The sequence below is a fragment of the Balaenoptera physalus genome (genome assembly GCF_965194825.1).
Source record: "Balaenoptera physalus genome assembly, chromosome: 1".
NCBI classification, from domain to species: domain Eukaryota; kingdom Metazoa; phylum Chordata; class Mammalia; order Artiodactyla; family Balaenopteridae; genus Balaenoptera; species Balaenoptera physalus.
This window is the reverse complement of record NC_138882.1, coordinates 44,960,493-44,966,585: the sequence shown is the minus strand read 5'-3', so window position 1 is coordinate 44,966,585 and position 6,093 is coordinate 44,960,493. Positions and strand designations below refer to the sequence as shown.

General features: G+C 38.2%; 1 long non-coding RNA gene across 2 annotated transcripts in view; it reads left to right on the top strand.

The window, feature by feature from the left end:
• LOC309666474 overlaps positions 1–6,093 on the top strand; it is a 55,254-nt gene that overhangs the window by 27,713 nt on the left and 21,448 nt on the right. The gene's annotated exons all lie outside the window — the stretch shown is intronic.

Sequence of the window (6,093 nt, the reverse complement as noted above, 5' to 3'; positions counted from 1 at the left end):
GATCACTTATTAAATTCCTCAGATGTTCTGTCTCTTTCCTTTAACCATTTATTCCCCACGTAAAGGCTTGAGTTTTTTGGATCATCTATTGTTGAGGCTACTATGTACAGATAAGAGGAGATTTATTTCTTAGTTTCTTCCTTCTTGGACAGAGTCTGGATGATCTTTTCATTCTTGGCCTGTAGCTGCTCCTCATAGCACAGGTAGCCTCACCATGGTCATCCAACAGTCTCTTGTGGACCCTGCCTTGTTTTAGCCTGGGCATGTGTTTCATGAGAATCTTAATTTTGAACATTCATTCATCTCCAGGTATGTGCCATGTTACATATAGCCATTAGTCTCTTTGCATTTAATCTATCTTCTGAGAAGTCCTTGCAGAAATCTTATCTTTCTCACCTATGTCATCATGAGGATTTGAATATTGGCCACAAATATTTTGCTTATATGTGTCCACGTGTCTGCCCTACAGTGTGCCAAAGTGCTATTCCGGAATTCTTCTAAGAGTAGATAGTCACAAGCTTCCAGATGATCAGCTCATTTTTAATCAGGTTCAAGATTTGCTGATAGGAATTGGTATTGATGAACGTTATTATTTTCTTTGGGGGTCTAACCATATCTTTTTCTTGCCACAGCAGAGGACTCCCTGGGGGTGAGCCCCTTCTAAAGCTTGAGCACCTAACCTCTGGGACCTACATTTTCATGTCTCACACCTGCCATCCCTATCATTCCCATAGGCCCAATCACAGGCAGCCCTTCCCCAGCTGGTTTTAACAGCCTTATAAAGTGCTTTAGTGAATGCAGAGAAAGAAGGAAAACTGTTTTCCTGAAAAATAGCATCTCTCAGGGTGTGATCTCATCCCTGAAATTGCCATTATTTGACCACTTTTAATTTTATGTGTCAACTTGGCTGGACCACAATGCCCAGATATGTAGTCATACATTATTCTGGATGTTTATGTGGGAATGTTTTTGGATGACATTAACATTTAAATTGGTGAACTTTGGGTAGAGCAGATTGTTCTCCATAATGTGGGTGGGCCTCAGCCAATCAGTTGAAGGCCTGAATAGAACAAGGGAATGACATCCTCTGAGCAAGAAGAAATTCTGTAGCAGGCAGCCTTTGCACTTGAACTGCAACACATTGGATTTTTCCTGAGTCTTTAGCCTGATGGCCTTTGAACTTGAACTTCAGCATTGTCTCTTCTCTGGGTCTCCAACATGCTGGCCCACTCTGCAGATTTTGGATTTGCCAGCCTCCATAATTGTGTGATCCTTAGAATAATCACCAATTCCTTAAAATAAGTCTCCTTCTACATATAAGCACATCCTATTGGTTCTTTTCTCTGGAGAACTCTAATACACAAGGGATAGAAGCTAATGTTTATTTAGTGTACGGTGTGTGTCAGGCCTTCTCTAGATATTAACTCAGAATCCTCAGATAACTCTAGGAGGTAACAGAGATTCAAAGAAATTAAGGAACTTGCCCCAAAATATCTAGTAAATGACAGACCCTCGTTTGAATTAGGGTTTTTATCATTCCAAAGTGCCTTCAACTAATGACCCTGCAAGAAAAAAAAATGAATTTCATAAGTGAATACTTCCTGAGTTCCTACAGTAACCTAAAAAGATAACATAGCCATAAATGTTTCTTTTATTAAGGACCATGTTAGGGAATTCCCTGGCTGTCCAGTGGTTAGGACTCCATGCTTCCATGGCAGGGGGCACAAGTTTGATCCCTGGTTGGGGAACTAAGATCCCGCAAGCTGCGTGGCATGGCCAAAAAAAAAAGTACTATATTATTCTCTCCTTTTCTCACTTCCCTATTAGATGACTATCTTTTTTGGTGGTGTTGTTGACTGGCATCAATTCTTCTCCCTGGTAGAACCTGATTTCTTTGAGGATTTACCTCTCTCCCACTGTGTATAATCGTGTTGGGAGGGAATTTCAAGCCTATGCCTCTAACAATGAAACTTTGAAAGGCCAGACCATTCCTCTCCCACTCCCTAGACCTGCTAGTGGGTGAGATTATGATCTAAGACCTTCTAATTGGAAGATTTTGAAGTCTGAGCGAGTGGTGCAAGGTCAGAAAGAACAGCCAGAGATCTTTTATGGCAGCAACAGCTATTCCAGCATTATGGTAGTTATTTCCTCCTGATTCTTCATTTTTTGTTTTCTGTACCTGCCCCAGTTTCTTTCCCTTGCCAAGTTTGGTCCTCTAACTTCTTATCTTCTCTTTAAGACCCTAATATCCTTCCCATAAACTCCCCTTTTGAAAATCAGACAGAGTCAGTGTCTGCTACTTTCAACCAAGGAACATAAGCGATGATGAATCTCAAGATACAGATCCTCAGGGAAGGGGAGATATCAAGTACTGTGCCCTTTGATGAAGCAGCTAAGCAAGTTATCTGGAAAAACAAATTTCTCAATAAACAATACAGTGTGGGGGCTTAGAATAGTTTCTATCATGGAACAATATAAAGAGTGTGAGGAATTCAAGGATGGCAGGGTAGGGAGGCTCCTGATGGCATTGGATGCATGGTAACAAAGGAATTATAGACTCAAAATATTAAAGTATCAGTTTTTAAAAAAATGGATATAAATTCTGGGACTTTATATGAATATATTGAAAGAATCTCCTATATCTTGTACATATGGGATTGAGATAGCCAAGAAACAAACTCAGTGTTTAACCACTGGTTGAATTCAGAGTTGTATCAGTCAGGATAGGTTACCTGGGTTATGCTTTGGTAACAAAACAACCCTATAATCTCAGTGATTTAAAGCAATAAGGGTGTGTTTCTCATTCATACTACATATTCATTGCAGGTTGGTTGGCAGTTCTGCTCTGCATAACCTTCACTCCACGACTCAGGCTGATATAGCCTCTGCTATCTGGACCATTGCTGGTGATTGTGGCAGAAGGAAAAAAAGAAAGTGTGATGAATTGCGAGCTAGCTCTTAAAGCTTCTGAAGGGAAATGAAAAACATCTCTTCTCATATATATTTGGCCAAAGCAAGTCATATGGCCTTTCATAACTTCAAAGGGACAAGGAGGTACAGTTTTGCCCAGTATGAGAACTGGAAATAATTGGTGGACAGCACTAATAATCACTAACAAAACTTTGCTAGATTTCTTACACAAAAGTTCAGACATCCATTAGGAAAATGTGAACTAGAGGCATCAGAGTAATTCGAACCTCCAAGCCCCTGTAAATCCCCCCTGAACTTTTCTTGACAGAAGAGCAACTCTTCCCTGTTGTCTGAAAAGCTATTGCCTTTCATGCTTGTAGATGCCTGTATACCTTCATCTGAGGGAATTCACATTGAGAAAGTAGTCGGCAATCTTCCTCATGCCCCATATCTTTTCATCCATAGACCATTAATCAGAATTATACCCTGGCATGCCTCAGATCAATCTAAAATCAATCTTGGAAAATTAAAATTTTACATAACAAAAGACTAGCAGGCAGGAACATGCCAGTGTATATTAACCCTAAAGTGGGAAGTATATGTGGGAAATGATTTTGTGGATACTTGACTAAGCAGAGTACAAGATGATTTTAGTTTTACTGAATTTGTCAATGTGGTTCATGTATCAGAGATTCTATATGAACTAGACTAGCTGGGTTGAGAAAACGAACAGTTTTTTTTTTTTAATTGGTTAACACGTACACAAACACACACTTAAAAATGCATTCAATAGTTAATGAAAGTTGGATACTAGAATTTTAGAAATATCTTATTTTAGAAATTATAAAAATAGACAAATCTAGGGGGTCTTAGATGATAGTCTCTTCAACAAACACCTGAAATATGTATTGAAGGAATCACCAGTATCTTTAAAAGCATCAGTTTTTAAACGTCTACTTAAAATAGCTATTCTCTCTAGGCCAGAAATGCTGGTATGAAATACTGCATTGGAAATGAGCAGCAGCATGGGGGTGGCCGAGATGAGGCAAGACCATAATAGGCAGACTATCTGCAAGAGCTAACTGGCTATGCCTCCTTGTTTATGAATGAGTTCCTTAGAAAAAAATTGGAAGTGGAGCAACCACATAATATAAAACCAAATAAAAACTCCAAGTCAAGTAAACAGAGATCTGACTTAAGCCATGAAAAGAAGAATTCAAGATCAAATCCTTTAGCCAGTTCCTTAACCTAATTGTTTACACTATCAGATCCCCTTAAATGAAGGGAAGACCAGACAACCTTGATGTCAGATCCTGTGGTAACACTAAAAGTGCATTTGGGAGATACCAAGATAGCCCCACCAAAGGGAGAAACAACTTGCTGTGCTTTTTGGCCCTGTACCACTAAGAAAGAGACCCAATACTTGGCACACCTTGGCCCAATACCCACTTAGTGTATCCTGATTTAGCCATTTACCAGGTAACCCGAAAAGCTGCCAACTTTGATTGAGGCCCACAGCAGGAGAAAATGCCCTAGGAAAAAAGTGTAAAATGCTACTGAACTATTACTAATGCTCATGGCTGGAACAGAGCTGTGAGTGAAAGGAAGGAATGAATGGGTTATAAACAGTGTGAGGCAGTATAAGCAATTACATGTGCATGTAATTCTTCTGGGAACATTGGCAGAAGCCTCCCTATATTGGAAGCACATGCTCTCTAATTTGGGAATTCATAGTGACTTTAATTCCTGAAATTTCCCTGATGAATGGAGAATTAGAACCATTTGTCTATTCTACAAAATAGAAATATCCATTAAAAGCACAGGCTGACACATATCACAGGGAGATCAGCTCGGTGCTTTGTGACCACCTAGAGGGGTGGGATAGGGAGGGTGGGAGGGAGACGCAAGAGAGAGGAGATATGGGGATATAAGTATATGTATAGCTGATTCACTTTGTTATATAGCAGAAACTAACACACCATTGTAAAGCAATTATACTCCAATAAAGATGTTAAAAAAAAAAAAAGCACAGGCTGAATATCCTGGTTTGAACTCTTTGGTAGACCCACAGTTGCATGGAACGTTCACATAGAAATTGAGGACACAGAATTGTTTTAGCTTGGCATCTAGTCTCTTTTCAGCTACAAAATTTTATTACTAAAATGTGAAGTTTCAGGAACAGAAATTCCTATGTCTTGGGGGTTATAGCCTAAACATCAGGTTAGATCACCAGTGTGGGGACATATAAATGCCTTTAGCTAAATGTTTCACTATTCTTGACTGTCCATTTTAGTTATTGTTTTAGGTATGTTTGAGATTTTACTGAGCTTATTTGTATTTTTCTGATGTATCATTATTAATTCAGGGTTTTTAAAAATATTGTTTATTGAGTCATAGAATATAGCTTTGGCTCATTAGGCATCTACTTTTATACCTATTTTTTATCTTAATGCTTTTTTAATTGAATTATTCCTTTTATATTTCAAAAAGTTATTTAGGATATCCTATCACCTGTGGTAATTATGAAATGTTGTTCTTACAAAATATTCATTATGCTTACATTAAAAGAGACATAATAAAGATTTTTTTGTTTCAATGCATACTGATGCTATTTTTACTGTATTTACTATGAAAGAGAACATGGAATTTTATCAGGCTCTATGATAGAAATACTTCTGGGAAAAAAGTGAAAGGATTTCTAAGACATTATTTCAAGAAAAGATAATCTGAGCTTTTTGTTTTGTTTTGCTTTCAAGAGACAATGATTATATGTATCTGAGGGAATAATAGTCTGTTGCTGTTTGAGTGTTTTGTGAACATGCTTCACTTGGATTCTCTCCTCTGTGTTCCACTTCACTTCTTGGAATTCTTCTGTTCACTTATGAGAAGAATGAATTTCTGAGAGCTGTTTTGAAAAGAGCTATGAATGAGTGTGGAATGAATCAAAGGCAGCTTAACAAGCTTGACATATAAGTTTATAAAGACAAAACTTTTCATTCTAGACAAATGACCAGGTTTGCCATGTGAAATGGACAGCAGGTAGTGTTATCAGCAAAGGTTTATTTGCAGTATATAAAACGCCATGGAAGGCACAAGGAGGAAGGATTTACAGAATTAAAGTAAGAATACATCTAGGTGGAATATGAGAACAATTGCTAATCGTGGGGCGTAGGGCTTTGAACC